The 17,178-nt window shown below is 42.4% G+C and overlaps 1 pseudogene; it reads left to right on the forward strand.

Moving 5' to 3' along the window:
• The first annotated feature begins 16,155 nt into the window (after positions 1-16,155).
• Positions 16,156-16,920, forward strand: LOC118651410 (annotated as a pseudogene).
• The last annotated feature ends 258 nt before the right edge of the window (positions 16,921-17,178 follow it).

Raw genomic sequence — 17,178 nt, forward strand, 5'->3', positions numbered from 1 at the left:
TGAATAAATCCTACTTGGTTGTATTGTATGGTTTTTTTAATATACTGCTAGATGCAATTTGATAATATTTTGTTGAGGATTTTAGCATCTATCTTCATCAAGATATTGGCTTGTAATTCTGTTTTTCTAGTATCTTTATCTGGTTTTGGGATTAGGATAATGCTGGCTTCATAGAGTTTGGAAGTGTTCCTTCCTCTTGAAATTTTTGGAATAGTCACAGGAGTTAGTTCTTCATTGAATGTTTGGTAAAACTCCCCTGTAAAGCCATTTGGACCAGGGCTTTTGTTTTCTGGAAGTTTTTTTTTTTTTTTTTTATTACTGCTTCAATGTCATTGGTAGTTATTGGCCTTTTAAGTTTTTCTGATTTTTCCTAATTGAGTTTTGAAAGATTGTATTTTTCTAGGAATATGTCTATTTCATCTAGGTTGTCCAGTTTGTTGGAATAAAATTGTTCATAGTATTTTTTTTATAATCCTTTGTATGTCTATGGGGTCAGTTGTTAGTTCACCTCTTTTCATTTCTGATTTTGTTTATTTGGGCCCTCTCTCTTTGTTTCTTGGTGAGCTTGGCTAGAGGTTCATTAATCTTGTTTATCATTTCAAAGAACCAGCTCTTAGTTCTGTGGATCTTTTGCATTTATTTATTTATTTAGGTCTCTATGTCATTTATTCCCACTCTGATCTTTATTATTTCCTTCCTTCTATTTTCTCTGGGCTTTTCTTTTGCTGTCTTTTTAGTTCTTTAAGTTGTAGGAATAAATAACTTATTTCCAATTTTTCTTGGTTTTTGAGGTAGGCCTGCAGTGCTATGAAATTACCCTCTTAGGGTTTCTTTCACTGTGTTCCATAGATTTTGGATTGTTGTGTTTTCATTTTCATTAGTTTCCATAAGGTTTTTTATTTTTTCTTGATGGCCTTGGTCACCCAGGCATTGTTTAATGGCATGCTATTTAGCCTCCATGTGTTTGATTGTTTTTATTATAATTGGTATCTAATTTGATGCCATTGTTATCTGAGACAATGCTTGATTTGGTTTCAATCTTCCTGAATTTGTAGATACTTAGCATGTGTCCCAATATGTGGTCTATTGTTGAAAATGTACCATGTGCACTTGAAAAGAATGTATATTCTGTAGCGTTGGGGATGAAATATTCTGAAAATGTCAATTAATTCCATCTAATCTAGTGAGTCCTTTAGTGTTGCTGTTTCTTTGTCTAGAGGATTTATCCAATGGTGTCAATGGGATATTAAAGTCCCCTACTATGAATGTATTGCTGTGAATCTCTCCTTTGATATCTTCCAGAAGTTTTTTGTTTTTTGGGGGGAGGGGTGTGCTTCTGTATTGAGTGCATATATGTTTGCCAGAGTTATATCCTCTTGCTGAATTGATCCCTTTAGTATTATGAAGTTACCTTCCTTATCTCTTTTTATGGCCTTCACTTTGAGGTCAATTTTGTCATATATAAGTATTGCTACCCCAGCTTTTTATTTATTTTTTTTCATTTCCATTTGTCTGATTTCCCCCCCCCATCCTTTCACTTTCAGTATGTGAGTCATATGTATGGGTCATATTTTTTTTAACCATTCAGCTACCCTATGTCTTTTACTTGGAGCATATTAAAAATATATATTTTATTGATTTTTTACAGAGAGGAAGGGAGAGGGATAGAGAGTTAGAAACATTGACTAGAGAGAAACATCAATCAGCTGCCTCCTGCATGCCTCCTACTGAGGATGTGCCCACAACCAAGGTACATGTCCTTGACCGGAATCGAACCTAGGACCCTTGAGTCCGCAGGCTGATGCTCTATCCACTGAGCCAAACCAGTTAGGACTACTTGGAGCATTTAATCCATCTTTGGTTAAAGTTATTATTGATAGGCACTTGTTTCTTGCCATTTTCATTCTTTATGCCTGTGATCCTTCTTTCTTTTCTATTTCTAAAAGAAGTTTTACCACAGTCCCTTTAGCATATTTTGTATTTCTGGTTTTGTGGTAATAAAATCCCTTAACCTTTTTTTGTTTGTGAAGCTCCTGATTTCACTTTCAATTTTGAATGGTAGCCTTGCTGGATAGAATATCCTTGGATTCAGTCCCTTGCTTTGCATCACTTTGTATACTGCATTCCATTACCTTCTGGCCTGATGTGTTTCTGTTGAGAAATCAGTTGCTAGTCTAATGGGAGATCCCTTGTAGGTAACTTTCTATCTCTCTCTGGCAGCCTTTAAGATTCTTACTTTGTTGTTGGTATTTGCCAACTTAATTATGATGATGATGTGTCCTGTTATCAGTCTTTTTGGGTTCATCTTGTTTGGGATTCTGTGTGAGTCATGGACTTGTGTGACATTTTCCTTCCCAAAGTCAGGGAAGTGTTCTGTCATTATTTTTTCAAACAGGTTCTCTATTACTTGCTCAGCTTCCTCCACTTCTGGCACCCCTATTATGTGAATGTTGTTTCATTCTGTGTTGTTCCAAAGCTCCCTTAGACTCTCCTCCTGCTTTTAAAGTTTTTCTTATATTTTTCCAGTTGCTGCTCTGCTTGGGTTTTGTTTTTTTCTACTGTGTCTTTTAATTCGCTCATTAGGTCTTTAGCTTCTTCTAGTCTACTGTTGAAACCTTCCATTGTGTTCTGTATTGCATCTATGTCAGTCTTCATTTCCTCTTCACTCTTACATATGTTGGTGAATTTCTCATCCATACGTTAGAGCATTCTTACTAGTATAACCATTATTCTGAATTCTTTCCCTGTCAAATTGCTTGCCTCATTTCATTGATTTACTCTTTTGGTGATTCTTCCTTTTCTAGCATATGGGGATTGGTTATTTGTCTCCCCATTTTTTTCTGTTCCCTTGTAATTGTTTCTATGTATTATATCAAACTGCTATGCCATCCAGATGTTTTGAATTGGTCTTATGCAGTATTTGTTTTGTGGGACCCAAAGGTGCAGTCTCTCAAGTCTTCTGGGCTGGGTGTTTTAGGGAGACCCCCTACTTGAGATATTTGGATTCTCCTGATGTAGTTGGGTCTTGAATGTTATTGTCCTGTTCATGCATGGAGTCTCCTCTCAGGGTGTCTGATTATGTGGCTTGCTCTCTACCATGTTGTGCCAGCCATTGTGGAGGTGCTGACCAAACAGCACAAAATGCAACATGGCAAGATATGACACAGAAGGAACAGAACATGAATGTACACAAGACACCTAAAACTCCAATAAAAGTGACCACTAGAGAAAAGAGAATTAGGGAAGAGAAAAGAGAACAAAAATTATATCAAACAAAAAAAAAAAGAAAGAAGGAAGGAAGGAAGGAAGGAAGGAAGGAAGGAAGGAAGGAAAGAGGAAAGAAAGAAAATGGGGGAAAACAAAACAAACAAGTAAACCAAAAAGCGCAAACAAAAAACACCCAGAAAAAGGGGGATGGGGGGCAGAATCTGTAGAGGCAGAACTTAAATACAAAAAATTAGGTTAAGGAATTGGATGAATAGGGGAAGGACCACTATAGTACAGAGAATGAGTAGACAAAAAGAAAAATAATTATTTATTTATTTCATTTTTTTAAAAAGGAGAATAGAGGATGGAGCAGATAGGCCTGTATTTATGAAGTGAAACCAATTAAAAAGTTAGGAAAAGAAAAGAGCTAGAGAGCAGAGAAAAAAAAAAATGAGTAGCGAAGAAAAAAAAAAGGAAAGGGGAAAAAGGAGCAGGGAAGAGGAAATTAGATATATGAATAAGCCAACAGAGACTACAATAATAATAACACACCAATAAAGCAGATAAGAGGAAATTAGATATATGAATAAGCCAACAGTCTACAGCAGTGGTTCTCAACCTGTGGGTCACAAACAATGAAAATACATCCTGCATATCAGATATTTACATTACGATTCATAACAGTAGCAAAATTATAGTTATGAAGTAGCAACAAAAATAATTTTATGGTTGGGGGTCACCACAACATGAGGAACTGTATTAAAGGGTCGCAGCATTAGGAAGGTTGAGAACCACTGGTCTACAGTAATAATAACACATCAATAAAGCATAAAAAAAGTGGTAAAAAGAAAGAAAAGGGAAAAACTGAAACAGGGAAAGGAGAAGAAAAACATGAAAAGGAAAAGTGAAATAGAAAAAGGTGAAAAAAATAAAATAACAATAAATAAAAAATAATTAAAATTTTTAAAAAGTTAAAAATTAAAAAAATAAAAGCTAAAAAAGTGAAGTGACATTTACTTCAGCAGAGTTTTGATGCCTCATGGGCTCTGGTTTAGGACCCCACTCTTCTGTTCTGTCTGCCAATTCTGGGCTTCCTTTTAGGTAGATGGGTGCTGACCACTGTCTGGCACTGTCTTTTGGCTTTTAGCTCCCTGTTGAAGGTCCAAGTGATCCACTGCTCCTCTGCTTGTGTCTCTCTCCACAGGCCTTGGTTGCAAGCAGATGGGCCCAATCTGCCTGCTTTGCCTGTCTGCCAGCTGTCAATCTTAATCCCTGAAAGGGCTTTAGGTGGAGGTAGTGCTGTTTTGCTTCCTGGGAATCAGATGTATGTTTTTTCCCTGACCCAGAGCTACTCCTCTGTGACTGGCCCAAAATATTAATCTGGCCTTGGTTGGTCAGGGATCCTGGTATGGAGACCAAAAAGGTTGGCTGACAACCTGGAACTTTTATCAGTTTGGTGCTCAGGCCCCTCTTCCAATCCAGTTACTGAGGGCTCTTTGATACTATTAAGACCTATAAACTTAGCTTCTGCCTTTGTTTCCTTTGTATAGCTCAAAATGCAGTCAGGGTGTGGAAGGCTGTATTACTTGTTTTGAGGCTACTGGGAGGGGTTACCTCTTAAGGGGAGAAATGGCCCCTTAGGTTCGGAAGCTTTCAGAATGTCCCAATTCCAGGGTCCTGGCCAGGTCTTCCTGTCCTGCTAACCTCCTCAGCCTCTCCTCAGACACCTCAAGTCTGCACCTCTCCCTGGGCTTAAGCCTTGGTTGAGTGTTAGCAATGGAAAAGTCCTATGTTCTGGGTTTAGTGAATAAAAGCAAAGACAAAACCAAACCAAAATAACCACAAAACTGTGGTTTTCTCTCCCCCAGCACTGCACTGTTTGGGCCGCCTTGGCCTTTTGCAACTGTGGTCTTATATCCAGATTCTCCAGCCAGCAGAAGCCCTGTGGCTTTTCTTTTTCACAGTTGGCTGTTATGCCTGTTGCCAAGGGATGTAGCTTTGGTGCACCACAGCTTCCTCCTCACTCTCTTGGCCTGCTGGCCGGCTGACCCTCACCAGCCCAGGTTCCCGTTCCTACTGTTCTCCGGGTTTCCTCTACCCTTCCTTGTTGTAAATTGTCTTCTCAGCTCTAATTGGTTAATTCCAGGTGGATGTTCTCTGATTTAGTTGCTTTTCCAGTCTGGACCTGGGATGAGGTGCATAACACCTCTGTCTATTAGGCCGCCATTTTCTATCCTCCAATATATTCTTCTTTTAAAGGCTCAAAACATTCATCTCTAAACTCTTTTTTTTAAGACATTTGTGTAGTAGGTTTATTCCCCCACTAGGAGCAATCATTAGATTATTATGTTGAACTGTATCACTCATTGCTTAATCACTGAAGGCTTGCCAATCATGCCTGATCATGGTGAGTACTCCATGAATCCAGGTGCTGCATTTGAATGTGTATCAGTCTGGTGAACACCATTCACCCTACTTAGTGACTCACTGAGAACTTACCTCAAACAACTCAATAGCACCACAGGCTTTTTCAGTGGCTGAATCTAAAAGGCAGCTATCAAGCAGAAGCAGGTGAAGGTGGATCTCAGGATGCCTTGGGCTTTTTGTTGTCCCAACCCAAATTCAGTGCTGTTGGAAGCAGGCCTTAGTGCACAGCTTGCTTCTTCTCTCACAACAGCCACAAACTGTGGATAGCTTTACAAATGGCATATTCCAAAGGGAGATCTCAGCAGGCAGCATACCCTGCTGTGGGGAACTCCATTCAGTGTGGTCAGCACCTACACAGTACACTTCAGTCATTGTCAATCTTCACAGTCAGCCAACCTGAGTTATGAACCCATGTATGAATAGGCCAATACCAACAAATACTCAATTACAACAAGAGGGCACACATAACCCACACAAAAGACATTCCTGAAGCACCCAGCTCAGAGACTGTGTCCCTGGGATACACAGGACACCTACTACAGAAGGACACCCTACTGAGAATGGGAATCATAGCAAATCTACCTAATACATAGAGACAAACACAAAAAGGCAGCCCTGGGAAGACAAAGAAACATACACCAAATGAAATAAAAGTAGATATCCCCAGAAAAAGAGCTAAATAAAATGAAGGCAACCAATTTACAAGATACAAAGTTTAAAAAAAAATGCTTATAAGAATGCTCAAGGACTTAATGAGAACAACAAGGAACTTAGTGAGAACTACAACAGCCTGAAAAAGGACACAGAAACTATAAATAAAGAACCAGTCAGAAATGAAGAAAGCAATATTCTAAATAAAAAATACACTAGAATGAATAAACAATAGGTTAAATGAATAAAAGGATTGAATCAGCAATTTGGTAAATAAGGTAGAAGAAAACACCCAATCAGACTAGCAAATGAAACAATAATTTTTTAAAATTAAGATAGTTTAAGGGACCTTTGGGATAGTGTGAGCAAAACAGCATCTGCATTATAGGGGTTACCAAAAAGAGAAGAGAGAGAGCAAGGGATGGAGAACCTATCTGAAGAAATAATAACTAAAAATTCCCTAACCTGGTGAAGAAAAAAATCACAAGTTTAGGAAGTGCAGCAAGTCCCAAACATTATGAACCCAAAGAGACCCACAGCAAGACACATCATATTTAAAATGACAAAGGTTAAAGACAAAGAGAGAATCTTGTTTTTTTTTTCTTCACCTGAGGATATTTTTTTTCCATTGATTTTTTTAGAGAGAGTGGAGAGAAGGGAGAAGGCCGTGCATGAGAGAGAGAAAAAAAATCACAGTGAGAGAAACACATAAATTGGTTGCTTCCTGCATGTGCCCCAACCAGGGCCAGGGATTGAACCTGCAACCCAGGTACTTTCCATTAACTGGAAATTGAACCTGAGACCCTTTGGTCCACAGGCCAATGCTCTAACCACTGAGAAAATGAGCCAGGGAAAAGAGAGAATCTTAAAAGCGGCAAGAGAAAGACAGTTTCTTATAAGAAAGCTCTCATAAAACTTCCAGCTGATTTGTCAACAGCAACATTTCAGACCAGAAAGGATTGGCATAAAATATTCAAAATGATGAAAAGCAAGGATCTACTACCAAGACTACATTACCTAGCAAGGCTATTATATAAAACTAGAGGCCCGATGCACTAAATTTGTGTGAGAGGGTCAGCCCCCACCTGTCGCAGTGGCCAGGGCCCTCTGCCTCGGCCCTTGCTGCTGTGGCTTCATCTGGAAGGTCATCTGGAAAAGCATAATTAGCATATTATGCTTTTATTATTATAGACTAGAGGGCCAGTGCACAAAATTGGTGCCTGGGTAGGTTCCCTAGGCCTGACCAGCGATCAGGGCTGATCAGGTTCCTCACCTCCCTGCCTCCCCGCCTCCTCCCTCACCACCCACACACACCCACCAAATGGTCCCCCCGCACCGCCTCCCCACCACCTCCTTCCCTCACCACCCATGTGCAGCCACCACACGGTTCCCCCCACCTCCCTGCCTCCCCGCCTCCTCCCTCACCACCCACACACACCCACCAAGTGGTCCCCAGCACTGCCTCCCCACCACCTCCTTCCCTCACCACCCATGTGCAGCCACCACACGGTTCCCCCCACCTCCCTGCCTCCCCGCCTCCTCCCTCACCACCCACACACACCCACCAAGTGGTCCCCAGCACCGCCTCCCCACCACCTCCTTCCCTCACCACCCATGTGCAGCCACCACACGGTTCCCCCCACCTCTCTGCCTCCCTGCCTCTTCCTTCCATCACTCCCTCAGCACTCTGCCACCACCGTTGGTCACCTGCCATGTTCCACGCCACCCCCTGGTTGTCAGCACATGTCATAGCAAGTGATCGAACTCCCAGTCTCCTGGTGGAACTCCTGAGGGGGCACTTTGCATATTAGCCATATATATAAATATATATAGATATAGATATATATATCCTATCTAATAAAAGACAAAAAGGGTAATTAATCATACCTCCACTCTGCTTCGCATTGGCTAATCAGGGCGATATGCAAATTAACTGCCAAGAAAGATGGCGGTTAATTTGCATAAGTAGGCACAATGATGGGAGGCAAAAGGGGAAGGACGGAAGAAGCCGCCTGCTGCTGACAGTGATCAGAAACCCAGGTGGCAGCCAAGAGCCGGAGAACCGGGCCGCCTTTGTGGAGAAGCTGGGCCGCCTTTGCTGGCTTTGCCGGCTTCTGTGATCGGAGAACCGGGCCGCCTTTGCCGGCCCTGGGCCAGTAATCGGAGAAGACCAGTGGGGCAGGGAAGAGGCGATCACCAGTGATCAGAGAAGACCCAGAGGCAGGGCCAGAGGCCTGGCTGCGTTGCTGCCTGGGGACATGATCCAGTCCCCAGGGGGTGATGCAGCCAGGCCCCAGAAGGAAACCCAGAAGGAGACCCAGGGGCTGGGGCTGCATCGCCTGCGGGGCACTCTATCTGGTGTCCCGGCGGAAGCGCAGCCCTGGCTCCAGAAGGAGACCTAGGGGCCTCTCAAGCGGAGAATCTTCGTGGTCAGACAGTGTGGTGTCGGGACAGGAATAAAGATGGAGGTGACTCAGATGCCTGGCCGCACATTTGACAAAGGAGCAGGGCCTTTCAGCCAGGACTCCGGGTGGGGTTGGGGCCAGGGAGGCAACCGGAAATAGAGAACTACAACTCCCAGGAGGCTTAGCAGCTGGGGACTGGGTGCCTGGCCATGAAATCGGATGGGGTGTGTTGTTTTGTGAGCCACTTTAACCTAGAGGTTTTTTTTTTTTTTTTTTTTTTTTTTTTTTTTTTTTTTTTTTTTTTTGCTTAAAGTATTACAAAGGGTATTACATATGTGTCCATTTTATCCCCCCGGCCCTAGACAGTCCCCTAGCCTCCCCTATCCCCCAAGGTCTTATGTCCACTGGTTATGCTTATATGCATGCATACAAGTCCTTTAGTTGATCTCTTACCCCCTTACCTCCTGCCCCACAACCCTCCCTGGCCTTCCTGCTACAGTTTGACAATCAGTTTGAGGCAACTCTGCCTCTGTATCTATTATTGTTCAAAAGTTTATAATGGTCTCTATTATCCATGAATGAGTGAGATCATGTGGTATTTTTCCTTCATTGACTGGCTTATTTCACTTAGCATAATGCTCTCCAGTTCCATCTATGACGTTGCAAATGGTAAGAGTTCCTTCCTTTTTAGAGCAGCATAGTATTCCATCATGTAGATGTGCCACAGTTTTCTAATCCATTCATCTACTGATGGGCACTTAGGCTGTTTCCAGATCTTAGCTATGGTGAATTGTGCTGCTATGAACATAGGGGTGCATATATCCTTTCTGATTGGTGTTTCTGGTTTCTTGGGATATATTCCTAGAAGTGGGATCACAGGGTCAAATGGGAGTTCCATTTTCAGTTTTTTAAGGAAACTCCATACTGTCTTCCATAGTGGCTGCACCAGTCTGCATTCCTACCAGCAGTGCACAGTGTTCCTTTTTCTCCACATCCTCTCCAGCACTTGTCGTTTGTTGATTTGTTGATGATAGCCAGTCTGACAGGTGTGAGATGGTACCTCATTGTTGTTTTGATTTGCATCTCTCGGATGATTAGTGACTTCTGAGCATGTTTTCATATGTCTCTTGGCTTTCTGAATGTCCTGTTTTGAAAGGTGTCTATTTAGGCCCTTTGCCCATTTTTTGATTGGATTGTTTATCTTCCTTTTGTTAAGTTGTATGAGTTCCCTATAAATTTTGGAGATTAGGCCCTTATCAGATATGACATTGGCAAATATGTTTTCCCACACAGTGGGTTTTCTCGTTGTTTTGTTGATGGTTCCTTTTGCTGTGCAGAAGCTTTTTATTTTGATGTAGTCCCATTTGTTCATTTTCTCTTTAGTTTCAAGTTCCCTAGGAGCTGTATCAGTGAAGAAATTGCTTCGGCATATGTCTGAGATTTTGTTACCTTTGGCTTCTTCTAGAATTTTTATGGTTTCCTGTTGTACATTTAAGTCCTTTATCCATTTTGAGTTTATTTTTGTGTATGGTGTAAGCTGGTGATCCAGTTTCATTTTCTTGCATATATCTGTCCAATTTTCCCAACACCATTTATTGAAGAGACTATCTTGGCTCCATTGTATGTTCTTGCCTCCTTTGTCAAATATTAATTGAGCATATTGGTTCGGGCCAATTTCTGGGCTCTCTATTCTATTCCATTGATCTATATGCCTGTTCTTGTGCCAGTACCAGGCAGTTTTGAGAACAGTGGCTTTGTAGTACATCTTGATATCTGGTATTGAGATTCCACCTACTTTGTTCTTTTTCAGGATCGCTGCAGCTATTCAGGGTCTTTTTTTATTCCAGATGAATTTTTGGAGAGTTTGTTCTAGATCTGTGAAGTATGCCGTTGGTATTTTAATGGGAAATGCATTGAATTTATAGATTGCTTTGGGTAGTACAGACATTTTAATGAAGTTGATTCTACCAATCCATGAACACGGTATGTTCTTCCATCTGTTTATGTCTTCCTCTATATCTTTTTTCAACGTCCTGTAGTTTTCTGAGTAGAGGTCTTTTACCTCTTTAGTTAAGTTTATTCCTAGGTAGCTTAATTTTTTTGGTGCGATGGTAAACGGGATTGTTTTTATAATCTCTCTTTCTGAAAGTTCACTATTGGTGTATAGAAATGCCTCGGATTTCTTGGGGTTAATTTTGTATCCTGCTACATTGCCAAATTCATGTATTAAGTCCAGTAGCTTTTTGATGGAGTCTCTAGGGTTTTGTATGTATAATATCATGTCGTCTGCAAATAAGGACAGTTTTACTTCCTCTTTTCCAATTTGGATGCCTTTTATTTCTTCTTCTTGCCGAATTGCAATGGCTAACACTTCCAGTACTATGTTGAACAGGAGTGGTGAGAGGGGGCATCCCTGTCTTGTTCCTGTTCTTAGGGGAAATGGTGTTAGTTTTTGTCCATTGAGTATGATGTTGGCTGTGGGCCTGTCATATATGGCTTTTATTATGTTGAGGTATGATCATTCTACTCCCACCTTGCTGAGAGCTTTTATCAAAAATGGGTGTTGAATTTTGTCAAATGCTTTTTCTGCATCAATTGATATGACCATGTGGTTTTTTTCTTTCAATTTGTTTATGTGATGTATCACGTTTATTGATTTGCGGATATTGTACCATCCTTGCATCCCTGGGATAAATCCTACTTGGTCATGGTGTATGATCTTTCTGATGTACTGCTGGATCCGATTTGCTAAGATTTTGTTGAGGATTTTGGCATCTATGTTCATGAGGGATATTGGCCTGTAATTCTCTTTCATTGTGTTGTCTTTACCTGGTTTTGGTATTAGGGTGATGCTGGCTTCATAGAATGAGCTTGGAAGTGTTCCTTCCTCTTGAATTTTTTGTAGTAGTCTGAGGAGGATAGGTTTTAGTTCTTCCTTGAAAGTTTGGTAAAACTCCCCTGTGGAGCCATCTGGTCCTGGGCTTTTGTTTGCTGGAAGCTTTTTGATGACTGCTTCAATTTTTTCCATAGTTATTGGCCTGTTGAGATTTTTGGATTCTTCCTGATTGAGTTTTGAAATGTTGTATTTTTCTAGGAATTTGTCCATTTCCTCCAGGTTGTCTAGTTTGTTGGAGTAGAGCTGTCCATAGTATTTTTTAACAATCATTTGTATTTCTGTGGGGTCTGTTGTTATTTCGCCTCTATCGTTTCTGATTTTGTTTATTTGGGTCCTCTCTCTTTGCTTCTTGGTGAGTCTGGCTAGAGGTTTGTCAATCTTGTTTATCCTTTCAAAGAACCAGCTCTTGGTTTCATTGATTTTCTGTATTGTTTTTTTGGTCTCTATGTCATTTATTTCTGCTCTAATCTTTATTATCTCCTTCCTTCTGCTCACTCTGGGGTTTTCTTGTCGCTCTCTTTCTAATTCTTTGAGTTGTAGAGTTAGATGATTTACTACCATTTTTTCTTGTTTTTTGAGATAGGCCTGTAGAGCTATAAACTTCCCTCTCAGGACTGCTTTCATTGTGTCCCATAGGTTTTGGATTGTTGTGTTTTCATTGTCATTAGTTTCCAGGATGTTTCGAATTTCTTCTTTGATTTCATTGGTAACCCAATCAATATTTAATAGCATGCTATTCAGCTTCCAGGTGTTTGAGTATTTTGGGTTGTTTTTATTGTAGTTTATTTCTAATATTATGCCATCGTGGTCTGAGAAGACGCTTTTTATGATTTCAATTTTCTTGAATTTGGGGATACTTTGCTTGTGACCCAATATATGGTCTATTTTTGAATATGTCCTATGAGCATTTGCGTAGAATGTATATTCCCTGGCTTTCGGGTGAAGTGTTCTGAAGATGTCTGTTAAGTCCATCTGATCTAGTGAGTCATTTAGGATTGCTGTATCTTTGCTGATTATTTGTCTAGAGGACTTATCCAGTGCTGTCAGTGGTGTATTAAAGTCCCCTACTATGATTGTATTGTTGTCGATCTCTCCTTTGATATCTTCCAGGAGTTTTTTTATGAATTTGGGTGCTCCTGCATTGGGTGCATATATGTTTACCAGGGTTATATCTTCTTGTTGTATTGATCCCTTTAGTATTATGAAGTGGCCTTCCTTATCTCTTGTTATGGCCTTCACTTTGAGGTCTATTTTGTCCGATATAAGTATTACTACCCCGGCTTTCTTTTCCTTTCCATTTGCCTGAAAGATATTTTTCCATCCTTTCACTTTCAGTCTGTGTGAGTCCCTTCTAATGAGGTGGGTTTCTTGTAGACAGCAGATGTATGGGTCATGTTTTTTTATCCATTCAGCCACTCGATGTCTTTTGTTTGGAGCATTTAGTCCGTTTACGTTTAAAGTTATTATTGAAAGGTACTTGTTTGTAGGCATTTCTGTTTTTGTGAGGCTGTTTTCTTTCTGAGCTTTTTATTTCTTATTTTTATACCAGTCCCTTTAGCATTCCTTGCATTGCTGGCTTGGTGGTGATAAACTCCCTTAGCCTTTTTTTGTCTGTGAAGCTTCTTATTTCCCCTTCAAGTTTGAATGATAGCCTTGCTGGATAGAGTATTCTTGGATTCAGTCCTTTGCTTTGCATCACTTTGTAAATTTCTGTCCATTCTTTTCTGGCCTGATGTGTTTCTGTTGAGAAATCATTTGACAATCTAATGGGAGATCCCTTGTACGTAACTTTCCGTCTCTCTCTTGCAGCCTGTAAGATTCTCTCTTTGTCCTGAACATTTGCCATGGTAATTATGATGTGTCTTGGTGTGGGTCTTTTTGGGTTCACCTTGTTTGGGACTCTCTGGGCTTGTGAGACTTTTTTCTTCCCCACCTCAGGGAAGTTTTCTGATATTATTTCTTCTAATAGGTTTTCTAATCCTTGTTCATCCTTCTGTTGTTCTGGTACCCCTATTATTCGTATGTTGTTTCGTTTCATGTTGTCCCAAAGCTCCCTTAGGCTCTCCTCCTGTCTTTTCATTTTTTTCTCCAATTGCAGTACGTTTTGGGTGTGTTTTGCTTTCTTGTCTTCTAAATCCCTAATTCGGTCCTCCGCTTCTCCTAGTCTACTGTTGATACTTTCAATGGTGTTTTTCATTGCAGCTATATCACTCTTCATTTCTTCTTGGGTCTTACTTAAGTTGTTGATTTTTTCATCTGTTTCTTCTAGCTTCTTCCATATGTTATCGATTTTTTCATCTGTTTCTTCTTGCTTCTTGCAGAGGTTGTCGATTTTTTCCTCCATCTGGTTTATGCACTCTAGGACCCTTATTCTGAATTCTTTTTCTGTCATGTTGCATGCCTCTGTATTACTTAGCTGCTTTTCTGGAGAGTCCTCCTTCTCTTTCCTTTGGGGGTTTCTTTGTCTACCCATTTTTGATCTCACTGACATATCTAGACGTTGAGTCATTCAGTGGCTGCTCCCTTGGTGGCAGTGACTCCTTGGTCTGCGGTTGCTCTTCGGGCGCTTGCGGTAGCAGCTGCTCTTCAGTTGGCAGCAGCTCCTCTGGTGGGTGCTGTTCACAGCTGTGGTGGCTCTTCTGGCTGGTGGGGCGAGGTTTCACGTACAGCTGCTGTTCCTCAGCAGAGGGTGTGGTGCTCAGGAGGTTGCTGTTGCTTGGATCTGCTGTGTTGATTTAAAGGCACAAAATACAACACAACAAGGCACCATGTACCAGGCACTATACACAAATATATTTACAATATTAATAACCCCAAATAAAGGTGACCACCTGAATTAAGAGAATTAGGGGATAAGGAAGAAGGAAGAGAAAAAGAGAAAAGAGAAAAAAGAAAAGAAAATTGGGGACCAAAAAAAGGAGTGCAAAAATCAAATTGGGAAAAAGGAGGGGGGAAAATAAAAGCAAGAAAAGAAAAGAAAAGAAAAAAAAAGAGCGAAAAGAGAGAAGGAAGTGGAAGAGGGGAAGAGACTTTTTTATATGAGGAGAATACTCCTATAGAACAGCCATTAATCCCAACAAATTCCAGCAACAGCTCCCTGGAGATGAATGCAAACTAGAAACAACCAATAATATAACGATGAAAATAGAATGGAGAACACTAATCCCAAAATAAAATAAAGAGAAAATAAAATGGCACTTTAAAAAAAATGGTAAAATGGTAGCAGTAATAATACTGGTTAAAAATAAGAAGGTAGTAATTAAAAGGGTAAAAACCGGATGATGGAAAAAAGAAGAAAAAAAAAAGAAGAATAGAAGAAAAGAAAAAGAAGAATAAAAGAAAAAAAAAGAAAAAAAAAGAAAAAAAAATGGTTTCTTAGTTAAAAGGTGAAAAAAGAAAAAAAAATATTGCAGTAGGGAAGGTCCTTTGGTTCTTCTATTCTTCAGTGTGGCTCGCCTTAGACCTGCCAGGTATTCAGGAGAGTGTTGAGTTTCCCTGTGATACACTGTTCCTCTGTGTTTTAAACCACAGTCCTTATTTTAAAGCAAGCCGCATTTGTTTCCCAGACTGCCTTATTTTGTGTTTAGCAAAGAGTCAGTTTGTGGGTCAGCCTCTGGGTGGCAGTGTTCTGGGGTTGGCCTCTGAGGCTATAGGGCCTCTCTGTCCAGTGGAAGTTCACTGCCCAGAGCTGGCTGCGTAAGAGTTACCAGTGCTGTGTTGTTGCTGGGATTGAAAATCCCTCTATAGGCCAGACCCTGTTAACTCCCAGGGACTGATCAGGTTATTTTAATCCTTGATCTCCTACAGGGTGGAATCTGGGTGTGGCTGTGCTCCTTGCCTGGGGGCTGGGGGGAGGAGTCTCACTCTCTGGAGAGAATGGCTGCCTCAGTCCTGGGCTCAGGGGTGTCTCAGCACTCAATTCGCTGCCACCTCTCCCGGCCCCCCTTCTCTCCTCAGTCTCTCCCCAGATTCCACTCCTCCGCACACTCTCCCTCTCTTCAGCACAGGTGAGTGTCTGTATCTGAAATGTCCCATGAACAGGATTCAGTGAAAACAAACAAACAAACGCCGGCCGCGGAAACGGGGAAGGCTTGGTTTCTGTAAGCTTCTTCTCTTACCGGGACTGCATGGTCTGGTCAGCTCTTCAGGCTGCCCCCTTTAGGCTCAGTCCTCTGTGATCACAGACCCAGCTCTCAATTCCCCCGGCAGCGCCAGGAATCCCGCGGTTCTCCTTTCCCCTGTTAGGGGCTGTGCCTGTCCCAAGGGACGCGGCTGTCTGCCACGCGGTCTCCCTCCGACTCTCTGGGCTCAGAAGTCTGGCAAACTTTCCTGCCCAAATCCCTGGTTTTTTTACCTTTCCAGGGGAGTTCTGCTCTTCCCGGCTGCAAACCGTCTCGCCAGCTGAGGAATTTCGCCAATTCGGGGTGGATGTTACTAGTTTCAGCTGCTCACTCCATTTGCTCAGGGACACGACCTGGGACGCGTCTGCCTATACCGCCGCCATCTTCCCCACCCCTCTAACCTAGAGGTTTGCAAGATTGGAAGTTCTGTGCTGGTAGCCGGGGGTAAATGGAGCTGGAGCAGAGAGAGGGGTCCATGGCAGCTGTGGGCTTTGAGGAGTTCTCAGCACCTCCCGGCTTGGAGCTGGCGCTGCCTCCGCTGTTTGGTGGTCACATCCTGGAGAGCGAGCTTGAGACCGAAGTGGAGTTTGTGTCTGGGGGTCTGGGCAGCTCCAGCCTCCAGGAGTGAGATGAAGAGGAGGAGGCAGCCCGAGGCTGGCAGCTGTGGTGCCAACAGGAACTCAATTGCAGGAAGTAACAGGCGCTGGGTCAGCGCTGCAGGGAGATCGAGCAGGTGAATGAGTGAGTCCTGAATAGGCTCCATCAGGTACAGAGGATAACACAGAGACTCCAGCAGGAGCGGAGGTTCCTCATGAGGGTGCTGGACTCCTATGGCGATGACTACCGGGCCAGCCAGTTCACCATCTTACTGGAGGACGAGGGCAGCCAGGGCACAGATGCCCCCACCCCAGGCAACGCTGAGAATGAGCCTCCAGAGAAAGAGGGGCTGTCCCTGCCCAGGAGGACACCAGCGCCTGCAGAAGCCAGCAGCCCAGCCCCTGGCAAGAGGCCCAGTGGGCAGAAGAGGCGGCGAGCGCCATGGGAAGGGCGCCGGGCGGGAGCCCCGCTGACTCCAGAGCTGGACCCCGTGCAGATAAAGGTGGAGGAAGACTTTGGCTTCAAAGCGGTCGAGGCTCTGGACTCAAGTTGGGTTTCTCGGGGTCCAGACAAGCTGCTGTCCTACCCCACCCTATCCAGCTCCCCCTTTGACTGACTCCCCAATAAACAGACCCCATGGTCTCCTGGGGGAAAAAAAAAGCTTATAGAGGCATGCTTATAGGATCAAATAGTATAAATATAGACGTAGCAGGACAATAAAAAGAGAACCTGGCTATGATGATAACCTGAACGCTGCCTCTGTCATTCCTTCTTCGCCAACTCCGTCCACACCCTTGGGAACCCCTGGACCTGCTGGGGCAGGACCCCAACATTCCTCTTCTTATAAGGACTTGAGTGAGATGAGCTAAGGGTC

This window comes from Myotis myotis, unplaced genomic scaffold, assembly GCF_014108235.1.
Source record: "Myotis myotis isolate mMyoMyo1 unplaced genomic scaffold, mMyoMyo1.p scaffold_m19_p_3, whole genome shotgun sequence".
NCBI lineage: Eukaryota > Metazoa > Chordata > Mammalia > Chiroptera > Vespertilionidae > Myotis > Myotis myotis.